The 15,636-nt window shown below is 27.1% G+C and overlaps 1 protein-coding gene across 1 annotated transcript in view; it reads right to left on the bottom strand.

Moving 5' to 3' along the window:
• The window catches only part of LOC100199859 (dapdiamide synthesis protein DdaC), a 29,588-nt gene that overhangs the window by 12,315 nt on the left and 1,637 nt on the right, over positions 1-15,636 (bottom strand). The gene's annotated exons all lie outside the window — the stretch shown is intronic.

Genomic DNA, 15,636 nt, shown 5'->3' with positions numbered 1-15,636 from the left:
AATAATGTAACAAATGTTTTAAAAAGATAAAAGAACCGGTTATGTTAAAATGAACTAGATTGAAATTGTCATTTTTACATGGTTCATTTGTTTATTTATAGTAGGTTTTTCCCACTCTATGTACATGGTTTCTTTGAGTTTTAATATAAATTTGTCGGAGGCCGAATCCAAAATTGAAAAATTAGCATGGTTAAAACTATTAAAACAGCTTTCATTTGAATGAATATGTTTATTTGTGAGTTTTTATCCCTTTTTTGGTGCTCGATTATTCGTGTTTTTAAATGGCGAATAGTTTCGCCAATATAACAGGATTTACAGGCTGCGCATTCAAATTTATAGACAACGAATAAATTAAAGTAGGAAAGAGATCTTTTGCGGAAAAAAATTTTGAAATTTAAACGAAGTAAAAACCAATCTAACGGAGATCAATTTACAATATCTTTTAATGATTGCATTTAGTCTCTGTTTTTTTAAATCTGATATTTTTCCAATATAAGGAAGTTAAAAATATTGGTAATTTTGTAGGTATTTCGAACGCGATAAAATGTCGATATTGGTGTTGTTAATATAAGAGCTATGGATTTTCTTAATCAACCAAGACGGGTACAAATTGCGTTTGAGAACTTTAAAAGATCGTTAATGTCATGACTAAGACCGAGACTAGTGTTGTTTATTTTATAAGCTCTATCGATTAAACATTTAACCTGACTAACTTTGTATGAAAATGAAGTAAAACTAAAAAAGTTTGTGTAAAGTCCCGAGAAAGTTTTCTTATGAAAAACAGTGGTAATTGTGGAATTGTTTGTTTTATTTAGAGTTAGGTCCAAAAAAGATATTTTTGATTGAATTTCTTTGTAAAAGTAATAGAACTATGTTTATTATTGATATACTCCAAAAATAATTCGGCGCGATTTTTGGAAGTGAAAGCAGCAAAAATGTCATCTACATACCGTTTATAAAAAGCTGGTTTCTCTCCGTTACATGATTTGAGCCACTTATCTTCAAAATTTCCCATTCAACCATCATTTTGGTCATAAATTTGTCCTTTGAAGAGAAAATGAGTTTGAGATGTTACAAAATTGAAGAGTTTTTTTAAAAACTGAAAGTGATTTAAAAAAACCCTTCGATTTTAAAACTAAATCTCCAGAAAACTAAATATTTAAACGGTTCCAAATATACTAGACACAGTAAAACTTTGCAAGATGGCTCTTAATGAAGATATTTTTCTGCAGAGGAGATTATCTTCTTATGCTCCAAAAAAGTTTTTAAAATTCAAACTTCAGGATAAGCATTTCTTGCACATTTTATGCCCAAGGCTATCAATTATCTTAGGATTCATATATTGAGTTTAAAAGTTAAAAATTTAGTATTTTATATTAGCTTTTTTAAACATAAAAGTTATCATAGATTTCATTTATGAAACTTATATTTACTTTTACACACTCAGAAAAAAATTATTTAATTAAGCAAAAGATGCGAAAAATCGTAGAGTAAAAGCCTTTAAAGACTTCATTTAACATAATGCCTCACTATGAAGCGAAAAAGACTTCATTTAACATAATGCCTCACTATGAAGCGAAAAAAACTTCATTTAACATTATGCCTCACTATGAAGCGAAAAAGACTTCATTTAACATAATGCCTCACTATGAAGCGAAAAAGACTTCATTTAACATAATGCCTCACTATAAAGCGAAAAAGACTTCATTTAACGTAATGCCTCACTATGAAGCGAAAAAGACTTCATTTAACATAATGCCTCACTATGAAGCGAAAAAGACTTCATTTAACATAATGCCTCACTATGAAGCGAAAAAGACTTCATTTAACATAATGCCTCACTATGAAGCGAAAAGCTCAAATAGTGGCCATAAGTGGAATTTTTTTAATACATCATTTTCATTAATTTTTTTTTACAACTTATCAGAAAAAATATCAAATGATAAGAAAAAGATATATTTTGGTTCTCTCATGTTTACTATCCTAGTCAGAGAAGCATTTTTTCCTACCTAGTAGTAGGTAAGAAAAGTTCGCTAAAATTCGCGAACTTTTATACTTTTCTAATTTTAATTTTTTTTTTACTCATTTAGATGATTTTTTTATTTTTTTTTTAATCATAAAGCTTTATTTAGGCATTCTTTTATCTGTTTCAAAAGTAAAAAGCTTAAAATATTGAATATAGCTTTTGGCAAATGAGTAATTAAAATATTAGGTGAAAATATAAATTTTCCGATAAATATTGTTTTTGAAAATAATATATCTCAAAAGTTCCGCAGGGTTCCACCCTGAAATGAAATTTTTATCCTAGGGGATGTTATCATGGATAACTAAAAAAATAATCAACTGCCCCAAATTGCCCGAAATAGATTTATGGGTATAAGTATAAAAAATGAAAATCTGTGTAAAATATTTTTTCCCCCACAATGAGGGGTTGTAAACTGTACGTGGTCATTACTTCTGAACGCCGAAAGAATTTTTTATGAAATTTGAATTATATTGATAAAATTAAATTTTATTTTAAGTTTTGTAAACAATTATGTTTAAAATACGGTCCCCATCTCAAAGGGATGGAGGGGGCTGTTATTTGGGTTCTTCATGTTCCCAAGCTCCAATAACCGTAATATTTTGTAACACATCCTCATTTGACAATAGTATTAAAATAAAAAATTTAGGAGTTAACATCATGCCTGGAAAAGTGTTTCATCCGTATTAGTTGAATCTTGAATACAGATGTTGTTAATATGATGTGATTATATTATGTTAAATATTACATGACACGTAGTGGTTTATAACTAAAGTGGATAATTGTTGTTAATGTGTTTGTACGCGTACATTCTTGATAAAGTGTGCACACTTTATCAAGAATTATAAACATATCTAGTAAAGAGTGTCTAGATGGATCGGAAACAACTGAAAAATTCTATATGAAAGCTGGAATGGATGGAGCCTCATCTTAAAGTGTGTACAATCAAAGGTTTGATGACACAGATATTTCAACAGGAGTTGAAAACGAAAAATCCTTGTTCAAAACTGCAACTGTTCCGTTGAAACTGGAAATAGGGGCCATCACTGTATGGTCAAACCCAATGCCTTCAAGCCTCCACTTTTGCAGGCCTCTTCACCTGCAATATCAAAAAGAAACAAAAGAGTCAATAAGAGCTGAAGAATTAGATGCTAGGAAGCAAATAGAAAGTCTTCAAGATTCTGAACTTAAAATCCCCTTCTCTAACCAGAAAGCAAAAATAAAAATAAAAATTGAGATGACCATGTTGGACGGCAAGGCAGTGAATGCTATAACAGATACAAACTCAACTCAATCTTGTAATGTTTGTTCTGCCGAGCCTAGTGAAATGAACAAGCTGGATATAATAAGAGAAAAAGTTTGCAATAAGCAAGCTATAGCTTTAGGAATATCCACACTGCACTGTTGGATACGAATTTATGAATTCATTCTACACTTGGGATATAAAATGGATATCAAAATATACCAGTCCCAATCTCCAGAAGATAAATTATCTGTAAAATCTCGAAAAAAAGAAATCAAAAGAAAGTTTGAAGAGGTTTTAAGCTTAGTGGTTGATACTCCTAAACAGGGATTTGGAAATACTAATACAGGAAACACTGCAAGGAGGGTATTTCTAGCAGCAGAATCTTTCTCTGAAATAACAGGAGTTAGTTTGGATATCATTTGAAGACTTAGAAACATATTGAATGCCGTTTGCAGTGGATTCCACCTGAACTTGGATGCTTTTAAAGCATACTGTGATAAAACTTCAGAACTGATAGTGGAAACCTATCCTACACTTCATAAGGTTCTGGAACATGGGTTTTTAATTGCTGAGCATTTGGATCTTCCCATTGAAGCGTATTCGGAGGAGGCTCAGGAAGCACAAAATAAGGCCATACAAAATGCAAGACTCAATCACACATGCAAAGTATCAAGAATTAATGTGATGCAGAACCAATTCCATTATTTACTAATAAGAAGCGACCCTGTCATCTCTTCAATTGCTTTCAGGAACCCCAAGACATTTTCTGGTCCTAACCTTGATCCTGACGTACAGGACGTAAATGTTATCTTTTCAAATTTAAACTTTTTCATATAAAAAATCACTTATCAGTATATATAATCAAGAATTACATATTAATGACGTACAGGACGTAAATGTTATCTTTTCAAATTTAAACTTTTTCATATAAAAAATCACTTATCAGTATATATAATCAAGAATTACATATTAATGCATAAGGTCAATATTTTTGTCACTTAAAAAATATTTTTAGAATAATTTCTACAATCTAAAAATTAAAAAAAGTTGCATTGAAAGTTAAAGGGAGGAGGGGGAGGGAAGAGGGGAGGGTTCTATAACTTGAAAAGTTTTTAATTACCCACTTTTTAAGTTTGTTTTTGAATTGGAACAAGAAAATAGTAAAAAAATTATTTCAAAAAATATATATAATGAAAAGTAAGTACCGCTTAAGAAAACATACATATAAGATAAGGTAAATAAAGTAATAAGATAAACATAATAAAGGAAATAATGATAAGGAAAATTGTATGAATCATGACGTTTCTAGAACATTTTATTATATTTTTTTAACTATAGTATGTCTTTGCCCCAAACTAAACCTATTTAAAAGTTATATGTGGTAATTTTTTTTGTTTTTTCAAAAAAAGTTTCACCCGCCGGCCATTAGATCTCAGGAACTGTTTTACCAATTTTGAAAAAATTTTGATTAGTTTTTTTTCTCATTATAAACTATGTTCGAATAGAAATTTTTTTTATCTGAGCTTTAGGTATTGTTATTTTTAACATTTTGCAAAAAAATATTTTTGCCATTTTTAAAGGTAACCAATAACCATTTTGTATTTTATTTAAAGGTTTTCTTCATATTATATTGATATTTTATTCTTGGTTTAGTTTTAAATGTTCAAAACTTCTGTTTGGAGGAGGGGGAGGGGGGAAAGCCTCTGTTTAACGATTGAGCAACGGCTGCTAAAATAGTTGCTCATATCAATCAAACTGAAGTTTTCAAGTTGTTTTTTTTTTAATGTTATTATAGTCATAAGAAATAATTGGGTAGTTGTTGATGATTTTAATATTGTGATTATTCTAACATTCGCAAAGAAAAAAAAATCTTGAAATGGTGCGTTAAATATTTGAATGCACAAAGTACGGAAAGCACAAAGAACTAAATAACGAATTTAAATAAAAAACATTTTTTTAATATAAACAATGAAATAATTCATCAGTAAAAAATTTTATTAATGATGTAGATTGCTAATGATGTACTAAATATTACACTAAATAAATATGATCTGGGTACTAGTTTTTGCGACCAAGTTAAAATGTTTTATTACTTCATGACGTCACATCCCAAGTATAAGTAGCTATCAAGTATGTTGATTGTCATAATCAGAATATTCAAAGTAAAAAAATTTGCTCAAGAGGATGCTTATAAAAAATGAAAGTAATATAAAAGTATAACGAGTTGATAAAGCGAGGCAACCTTAAACAGATGCTACATAACTGATTGTATATATAGTATCCGTAAAAGGCAAGTAAAAGATAACTTCAGAAGATCAAAAGTTGATTCCTCAGTAAAAGTGTTGGTAATTTATGATAATACATTATTGTTATAACAAAGTTATTATTGAAGAAACATTGCAATAATATTAAAAAAACTTTCTAAAGAACAATATTAAAAAAACTTTCTAAAAATCTTTAATTAAACAATTTTTTAAGCAATTGCATTATGAAAACAGTTGATTTTATAGAGAGAAAAAGTAAAAAATGTAAAGATTAAAACTCTTAAAAGAACTTACGATCTCAATACCTCTTCAAGTTGAAGAGGTATTGAAATCCCGAATAGAGGAATATTGAAATTGAACAGGGTTGTCTTAATCTTAGACAATAAACAGTGTATAATATCTTAGATAAAATAAATTTAGTTGGACTTTAAAGTTAAAAATTTCTGACAAGCTAATTCTAAAGTAGTTAAAAACTAATTTTGAAAACTTTAACCGAACATGTGTCTGGCTGTTTGAAAATGAGAAAACATAGCTAGAAGTTCAGAGTTGTAAAATTATCCTAACATTAGCATCAAGAAGCATCGGCAAAAGCAGAATTTAAAGTTTAGAAAGTTATTAACACCGATGAACAAAAAAATTGTTTCAGTTAAAGGAAACTTACTTACTAAACCCAGCGTATTCATAAAGATGTCCTCAGTCGCAAGGTACACTTTGATTTATGTCGTGATCAAAATAATAAAAATGATGAAAAAGGCTTTTTAATCCATATTGGAGAGATTGACTAAACACTTCATGATCCTTTGGAAAAAAAAATTGCTATTCAAACCAAATTCAGGTCCGAGGCAATTTTTGCTCTTTAATGAATAAAAAATATTTCTCACATTAAAAACAAACTCTTGACAACCAAACTGGTTAAACAAAAGAGCATGACATACCACCTTTTTCCAACTAGTTAAGCTTCAGTTCAAAACAGATTTTAAGTTGTTTTGAGTGTTAGAAGAGGTGAGGTTAAGATCCAAAACTTTCAAATCTCTAATAACCTCTAATTAAGATTTTTATAATAATTTTATTCTTTTTTAACTGCTTGTAACTTTCCTGTCTGTTTAATTTTATTTATGTCTGTGCATTATATTCAATTGTTGTTTTATAATTGATATTGGTTTATTATCATATAATTTTCTTATTAATCTTATAATTTATCATCATTATTATTATCATTATTATTTGTATTATTAATGCTACTTCATGGTATTTACTTAAGATTAGTTTTTAACTACTTGTAAATGACCTCAATTGTGTAAGTTCTTTTATCAAAAATATATTAATATTGGTATTGATACAACCCTTGATGCAAGCAAGAAATACTATTCAAAAATTAAAAATAATTTTACTATGCTTAATGGGACGGTAGTGAGTTCTCTAACAGAAAATAATTCCACACAATCTGGTAATTTTTGTTTTGCATAAACTTCTTAAATGAATAATGATAGTAAGATAAGCCATGGGTTGTGCTAAAAATGGCTTTTGTTTAGAACTTTTAAATACCTTCTACAATCGGAATACAAAATGTACATATAGAAATAGTTTTAGGCATGAAAAACTGGTGAAAAATTAAATATAGCAAAAGAAAAAAAAATTGTTCAACAAAGATGTCAAGGAGAACTAAGCCTTATAATAGACCAACCCAGACTGACTGACTAAGGCATCGAACTTGGTAACACAAATTATAACAATACTGCAAGATAAGCGCTAAAAGGTTCAGAAGTTAACTGGCATAAAAAAAAGAGTAGAAAATTTGAAATTATTTTGGATGCCTGGTTCTGGTCATGATTTTGGATTTGTTCTAGTTATGATTTTGATCCTAAAGTATTTTAGATGTTTAGCAAAGACAACACTGATTTAGCTTTTACTCTATGATTGGTATGTAATACCAGCTATTGATTCCAATTATCAATAGCACGGAGTTCAGATATCCGAATTTCTAAATTTTATTATTGAATTTCACTTAGAAGTGAATGAGAGGCTTTAAAAAAAGTATAAAACCATTCTCTAAAATTTTATGATTAAAATGATACAATAAGCCAAATAAACCAACTTTTAACAACTTATTTGAGACAATGTCATCAATCTCTTTTTTTCAAACACAAACGGTTAAACTGAAAGCCACTGCCAGAAAATTTCTTTTTATTGACAAAAGTTAAACAATTTGCAAATATATGTAAACTTTATTATAAAGAAAAAAAACTAATATTCATCTTTTAATTAGTAACACTAGATCACCAGGGTTAAAGCCACCCAGTGCGACAACTCGTGTTGTTACCCTAAAAAGCAGTTTTTAGTGAAGTATAAGTAGCCGTGGTGTTGTGGTTAGAGTTCTGACTTCAGAACTGTAGGCCCGTGGTTCATAGCCGGATCTAGCCCTATAAGTCTCATTGGTAAGGAGGGAGGGCTAAACTTGGTTAAATTTTATTCCGCGGTGCTCTTTGATAAGACCGTAAAAACTTCTTGGAGCACCTAAATAAGTAAAAAAAATGGTGAGGTGGTGAATCCGTCAAACACGCTGAATTTCTTTAGAAAAAACGACAAGTTTATTCAAAAACCAGTGTCATCCCAAATTATAGTGTCACGTGCTAAATAAACTAAATTATAGTGTCACGTGCTAAAGTTCGGTGTCCAAAAAATAAAAACTAAATAAAATTTGACACCGTCAAGGCTATAGAAGCGTTGTTAATTTTATTTTTCAACCTAAAAATAAAAATTTTTTTTTTGGTCTAAAAATTTAAAACTTGACCCTTACATTACATTATATACAAAATACATATTGTAGGGTAAGGCGGGGTTCGTCATGTTTTATTTTAACAAAACACATTCGCATACAAATAAGTAACTTTTTCTAGTTTAAAAACATTTTTTTATACCTAGGAGAAAAACTTTGATATAAAACATTATTTTTGAGATAAAAGTAGGGTGATTTCCTTAATCTAGAATTGTAAACCTTTAAGTGATGTAGATAGAACTACTGACAGCTTGCAGATGGCTGCAGATAGAATTACTGAAAGTCAGTTTCCAGTTTCCTAATTTCTAAAACATCTAAAAGAACGTCAATTGTTAATTTTTTTCTAGAAAATATCAAATAAAGAATTTGGCATAAATGAAAACCGTATAACCGCGTAAGCGCACAAAATAGCACGTTATAACAATAACAAAAATTATATCACTTCTATGACTATTTAAAAATTTACAAGACTTATATATGTTCTTTGCACACAATTTGCACATGTATCAACTCCAAAATATCCTGTACATGCCCACAGATTGCAACTTAAACATTTATGCCAATCTTTATTTGCTTCCAAAACAGCTGAACATACACAACAAAATTCTTTATTAGTGTTATTTTAAGAATAAAACCACTAGATGACTTGAGTGATCAGAATCAGCTCAACAAAATATTTTCTTTGATTTTGTTTTGACTGATTTATTGTGATCGTTTTTTGACTTTGATTGACCACATTTTTTATTGCAGCCTTTTTGAAAAAACATAGTAACTTAAATTATTTTTTTAAAAATACTGACATTGATCAATCAGAAAAATTTACTTTGTGGTCAAAACATTGCGTAAATTGATTATTTTTGGACGATAGTCATTTAAGCAGAAAAATATTTTTTTAACTCCAATGTTAACTCGCAATATTTATCTACAAATATCAGTAGAAAAAGATTCAAAAAAATCTTGTAAATAGATTTTTTAGTTTTTAATCATTATTATTATTTTAAAGCTGAGCTGCATAAGTGACGGATTCGCTCTGTGAAGAATTCATGAATTTCTACTTTCATGTATAATAGGCAGGGTGAATAAAAATGAGCAATTGCTTTTACTCAAAAATTGGTCAGCTTTGCGTGAAAAACTTAAGCAGTTTTGCTCAAATTTTTATTCACGTAAGTTAAGCAATTTACTCAGTAATTGCTCAGCTGTACGTGAATAACTTTACCAAAATTGTTATAGTTTTTATTCACGTAAAGCTGACCAATTTCTAAGTAAAAGCAATTGCTCATTTTTATTCACCCGGCCTAAAATGTTAGAAACATTTGTACATGTGTTTGTTCCATGTTTATAAAAGCATTAACAACTAAACAATCACCGACTGCAAAATTCAAAAAATAATATATTTTTTATCTAGAGCTCCAATAAAAGTAGAAGAAAAAAATTAAAAAAAAGCTGTCGAAAAAACCTACCATTTAGAAAGCTTCGAGAAAACGTACTGCTTAACCAATAATACTGAAGCCTTTACCGCAATTATGATATCTTATGTATTTTTTTTTTTTGCTGATAATCAATATATTTGTTATATATTATAATTTTATATATTTTTTTTCTGAATAGATAATATTGAAACCTTTACAGCAATTATTATAATTGCTTCAATTTTTTGCCGAAATATAACCAATAATATTGAAATTTTACCGCAATTATGATAATTGCTGTAACTTTTTGCTGAAAATTAACCAATATCATAAAAGTTTTACCGCAATTATTATATTATTATTATTTTATTTAACACCATCTCTAAACATTTTTAATGAAAAATAAAAATACCAAGAGAAAATAAAAAGATCACTGGGAATGTTTTCTTTAAGAGTTTTTTTGAAAATTGTTTGCTGTTGCTTTGCATTCCAACATTGAACTGCCTGTACTAGAATTTGATAAGTATCTTCAGGAATTATATTTTCTAAAGTTTTAATTTTTAACTTTCTTCTAAACCTTAAATAAGTTTTTCATATTTAGTTTATGGATCTTACATAATTCATTTATGTCATCTGGAAATAGTTAAACTGAAAATAAATGATTTCAAAAGTTACTTTATTATTTAATATACGGATAAAAAAGTTTATTTTATTTTGTTATATATACGTTAATATCTCCTGAACTTGAAATAGAGACTTTATATAGTTTTTGCTATGCAGGGAGACATTAAAAAGAGCTTGACTGCATTTCTTCCAATTTTATCAAGCCTTTACATTGTTAAGTCTCTATTTTCACAGAGTTCCAGACTATGCGTTAGCGTTGGAACTGCTAAAGATTTATTTAGTTGGATAATTGAAGATGCATGTGCGAATCGGATACCAGATTGAATCAGAGTTTGCACTGTTGTGTTATTTAGTGAGGCGAAAATGGATTTTTCTGTATCCCGCATGAAACCCAGATGATTATGTTTTTCATTTAGTATTATTTGATGGTAATCTAGGGTTATCTTGCAATTAGCTACTTGTCGTTCTCCGGCGTGCAAAAGTTCCGTTTTGACAATATTGAGTTTTTCATGCGGTTTAAACTATCATAAATATTACACGTTGTTAAAAGCCTTTAAAGACCAGATAGAGTAGAGCTAAGCAGAATGATATCGTTAGCATAAACAACACCTGTGTAGTTTCCATGTATAGAAGTACTAACAAAGTTATCATTTTTTATAGCTTCAAGTAATTTTTGGGTGTATATGTTGTACAAGTGGGATGACAAAATCAATCCTTGTCTCACACCTTGCCTAAGAAAAAATGATAATTATTGTAATTATGATAATTATGATAATAAATACAGCAGTTATGATAATTTATGTAACTATTTGCTGAAAAAAATTCGTAAATAAAAGCCAATTTCTTCTTTTTGATAAATAAGTAGAGATTTCAATTAATTCATAATGGCATCATTAGCAATAACAAGAAATAATAAAAAAAAATTTTTGTAATGATCTATGTTTATTTAGAATATAGAATAAATGAGTTTCGAGAATTTGAAACAATATTTATTCTAGCGGGATAGTGCACATTGCCTGCAACTATATTATACATATATCAATAGAGCAGTAAAACAGAAGTGGTTTGAGAGCTTGTATGCAGTTTGAGAGCTTGTACTCAACTGAGAACGATTATATTTCTCTATCTCTCTCACTATATATAAAAGGCAATGTTTGTATGTTTGATGTTAGCGATAGACGTCAACACCTCTGGACCAATCAATACCAAACTTGGCACAGGTACTAAGTAGACCTGAGCAATTTTGGCCAGGTTTGGGCCAACAGCAGCCCCTCCGACCCCAAGGTTTTCCTTGAAAGTATTCCCAGACATCCAAAAAAGTTTCCCAGACATTCAAAGAAAGTATTTAAACAACTTATCTCACATTAAACATAATAAAATTTGGAAAAGATAAACTTGGTCAAGTTTAAGTGTGACAAAAACCCGCGTGAAGCGCCGGGTAATCCAGCTAGTGTTTGATAAAAATGCAGTTGGTGTTAAATGAGAATCAAAAAACATCCAGAAATTTTAAAGTTAAAAAAAAAAACCCAACAGAAAGTTTTGTTGTGTTTTTGCAGCAGGTAAAAATGTTCATAAAGATGAGGAAACAAAACAAAATAGATAAAATAGAGTTAATTTTTAGATTTATTATTGTATTGATATTACATGGATTATTTTGAAAAATACGTATTTGTTTACGATTTATTTAAGATGTTTATATGCGTCTGAACAAAAAATCTTAATAATTGGTTCCTCAAAAATATTAAGTTTTTTTTATTTGCCATTCAGTCAAGACGCATCTTTTACTTTTTCTTGGTGTTTGCGAAATAAATAAACATAGTTTTATTTCGTAAACATTAGCGCTTGGAATTTTTTTTGTTGTGTTTTCTATATTCATAAATTTAGCAGATTTTCAAGCGTTTGGGCAAAAATTGAAAAAAAAAAAGTAAAAAAAAAATTTAAAAAAAATCATGTAATTACAAAAATTAAAAAAATTCTTAACTTATTGACAGCTAAACCTGAAAACGATACATTTCAAGTTACAGTAGTTAAGTTTGCGGACCTTTGGTAAGCTGTTATAAAAATACTTTTCATCTGAATTTTTTGTACATTTCTGATTTGTTTGTTAATAAATTTTGATAATTCATTTTTATCAAAAGAAAAAAGTTCTGTTTAGCAACTTCAATTTGAAACTTTAGTTTCATTTTTTTTTTAATTTGAAACACAATTTCTATAGGTTCAAATACTAATTTGAACCTTTTCTATTCCGTTCGCTTTAGCCTTTTTACACATTTATCAAAAATTTCTGTTATAAAGTTATTATTTAATAAATAAAAATAATATCAGGGGTTAAATTACAGTAAATAAATTTTCATTTTATTAGTCTCATAGTTAACGGAGTAAGTTTTAGGGTCTTAAATACACTTTAGAAAGGTTGAGAAGTTTAAGACCACTTAGATATACGATTACGAAAATTACAAATATTGCAGTAATATATATATATATATATATATATATATATATATATATATATATATATATATATATATATATATTAGGGTGGTGCTAAAAACAACTTATTTTAAAAATGTCAGCTGACAACCCCTAAATGTGTTTTATATAATAAAATAATACTGGATTTAAAAAATTTTTGAATAAAAAATATTTTTACGGGTGCCACAAGGCCCTTATACACCAAACAGGTTCCTAATATTATAAAAAAAAAAAGTTTTTCAAAAGTATGTCATGTTGGGTCTCAAATGATGCAAAAATATATAAAAATTTCAAAAATATGAATCATTTTATAAATATATTATTATTTTAGATTTTAGTAAATAGAAAATGACATTTTTTATTTTAAAACCAAAAAAGGGGAATTTAATAAGATTTTTTTAATTATAATTTTTTTTCTCGGCTTTTTATAAAACAATGATTATTTTCGAAATTTTTACATAATTTTGCTTCATTTGAGCCCCAACATGATATACTTTTGAAAAACTTTTTTTTTTATAATATTAGGAACCTGTTTGATGTATAAGGGCCTTGTGGCACCCGTAAAAATATTTTTTATTCAAAAATTTTTTAAATCCAGTATTATTTTATTATATAAAACACATTTAGGGGTTGTCATCTGACATTTTTAAAATAAGTTGTTTTTACCACCACCCTAATATATATATATATATATATATATATATATATATAATATATATATATATATATATATATATATATATATATATATATATATATATATATATATATATATATATATATATATATATATATATATATATATATATATATATATATATATATATATATGTATATATATATATTACTGAAATATTTGTAATTTACGTAATCGTATATCCTAGTGGTCTTTTAGTGGTAATTTATATTTACTAACTGTTATAGTTTTCTGTTATCTGGGCATATAATAAAAAATTTTACTAAATTTAATTATTTAAAAATTTTAAAGTTTTTCCATAGGTTTTAGGTATAAGCCATTGAAATATATCTCTTGTAAGTCAGAAACAAAAATTGCGTTACATATTTCACAAACATCATGTTTTTTTAAGTGGCTACTGTTTATTTCTTTGTTCATATTTATTTAATAATGAACCTTTACAAGTTTTATTATTTTGCCATATTAAATATATACTTATTATATTAGTTATTTATCAGATATTTTATCTTGAAATAAGAGTGAATACCATTATACAATAAGAGTGAATACCATTATACAATAAGAGTGAATACCATTATACAATAAGAGTGAATACCATTATACAATAAGAGTGAATACCATTATACAATAAGAGTGAATACCATTATACAATAAGAGTGAATTTTTGTTTTCAAACCCCTTCTTTCTTCCAAATCCTGACATAAAATTATTGGATTGCAATGTTCAAGAACCCAAAGAAAAACAGTTGACTGACTTTAGCTAGTTTAAAAATTGTTTTTGATGATGATCCAGTAGTTTCTAAGTAAATGCGCAAAATTCTTTTGCAAACAACTAGTTCTTTTGATATCATTTACAATAATAATCATATCCAGGAAAACGTTAAATTTTGTGTGAAAAAGTATGACTAAGCTTTGTTTGTATTTTAAAATTTTACTTTTTTGTGTCATTTTTTGTTAGTTTAAAACTCTAAAAGTTTAGTCAATATTTTAGTAGTTATTTTTCATATTAAAATTAATTGTTAGTTGTTAATTAAAATTAACTTAATTAATTGTTACTTAAATAGTTGTTACTTAATTAATTGTTACTTAATTAATTGTTACTTAATTAATTGTTACTTAATTAATTGTTACTTAATTAATTGTTACTTAATTAATTGTTACTTAATTATTTTACTCTGGAGTTTTTTTCACAAGTTTTCTGTAGTCGATTAAATTTAATAATAAAAAAATTAGAGGAGACATCTTTACTTAATTGTTGGTCAAGTATTTTCTTTTTCTGTGAATAAATTTTAAGAAAACAACAATATGCAACAACAAAAAAACGAACTTATGCAACTTTTATGTAACATAATTAACATGTATTTTTTTTAAGTTTCTTTAAAATGCTGAACCTTTTTAATTAAAACAGGCAGTTTTTACATTAGACACATTGTAAAATAAAAATATTAAATATATATATATATATATATATATATATATATATATATATATATATATATATATATATATATATATATATATATATATAAATTACAATTTTTTTTTAAATATATGTTTTTTAGGGATCACTATTCATGATCCATTTAGGCACCCAAAATTTTTTTCTTAAAAACGCTGATGTTTTAAAGTAGCGAAAGTGCTCATATTACCCAGACCATATAATAATATGACCATTTTGAGTTAGATCAAAAAAACAATATTAATTAAGTAAAGAAATTTAAACCTGACAATTATAAATAATTTTTTGAATGAAATGATTTGTTATTAACAAAACTTATTATAAAAAAATTAAATTTTAAACACTTTTACTTGAAACAATAATAATTCGTTTACGCAAAATTAAAAAAAAAAAAAATTATTTAATTCATTTTTTCCATTTTTTTAACTCAATAAAAATACAAACTTTTTGAATTTAAATTACAGAAAGATATTTAATTGTTAAATTATTAAAAACCTTTACAAAACTATGCTTTTATTCAGAAACAATTTAAACCACCGCAATCTTAGCACTTTAAACTAGGTAGCTTTAATGAAAAGCATTAGGTAGTTTGACCTTGCTTCCAAGAAAATATAATTTTTAATGAAGTCAAAAGTAATTGTTTTTTTGCCTTTTTTCCTAAACAAAA

The sequence above is a fragment of the Hydra vulgaris genome, chromosome 02 (assembly GCF_038396675.1).
Source record: "Hydra vulgaris chromosome 02, alternate assembly HydraT2T_AEP".
Lineage (NCBI taxonomy): Eukaryota > Metazoa > Cnidaria > Hydrozoa > Anthoathecata > Hydridae > Hydra > Hydra vulgaris.
The sequence above is the reverse complement of the archived record's forward strand: the minus strand, read 5'-3'. Positions and strand labels throughout refer to the sequence as shown.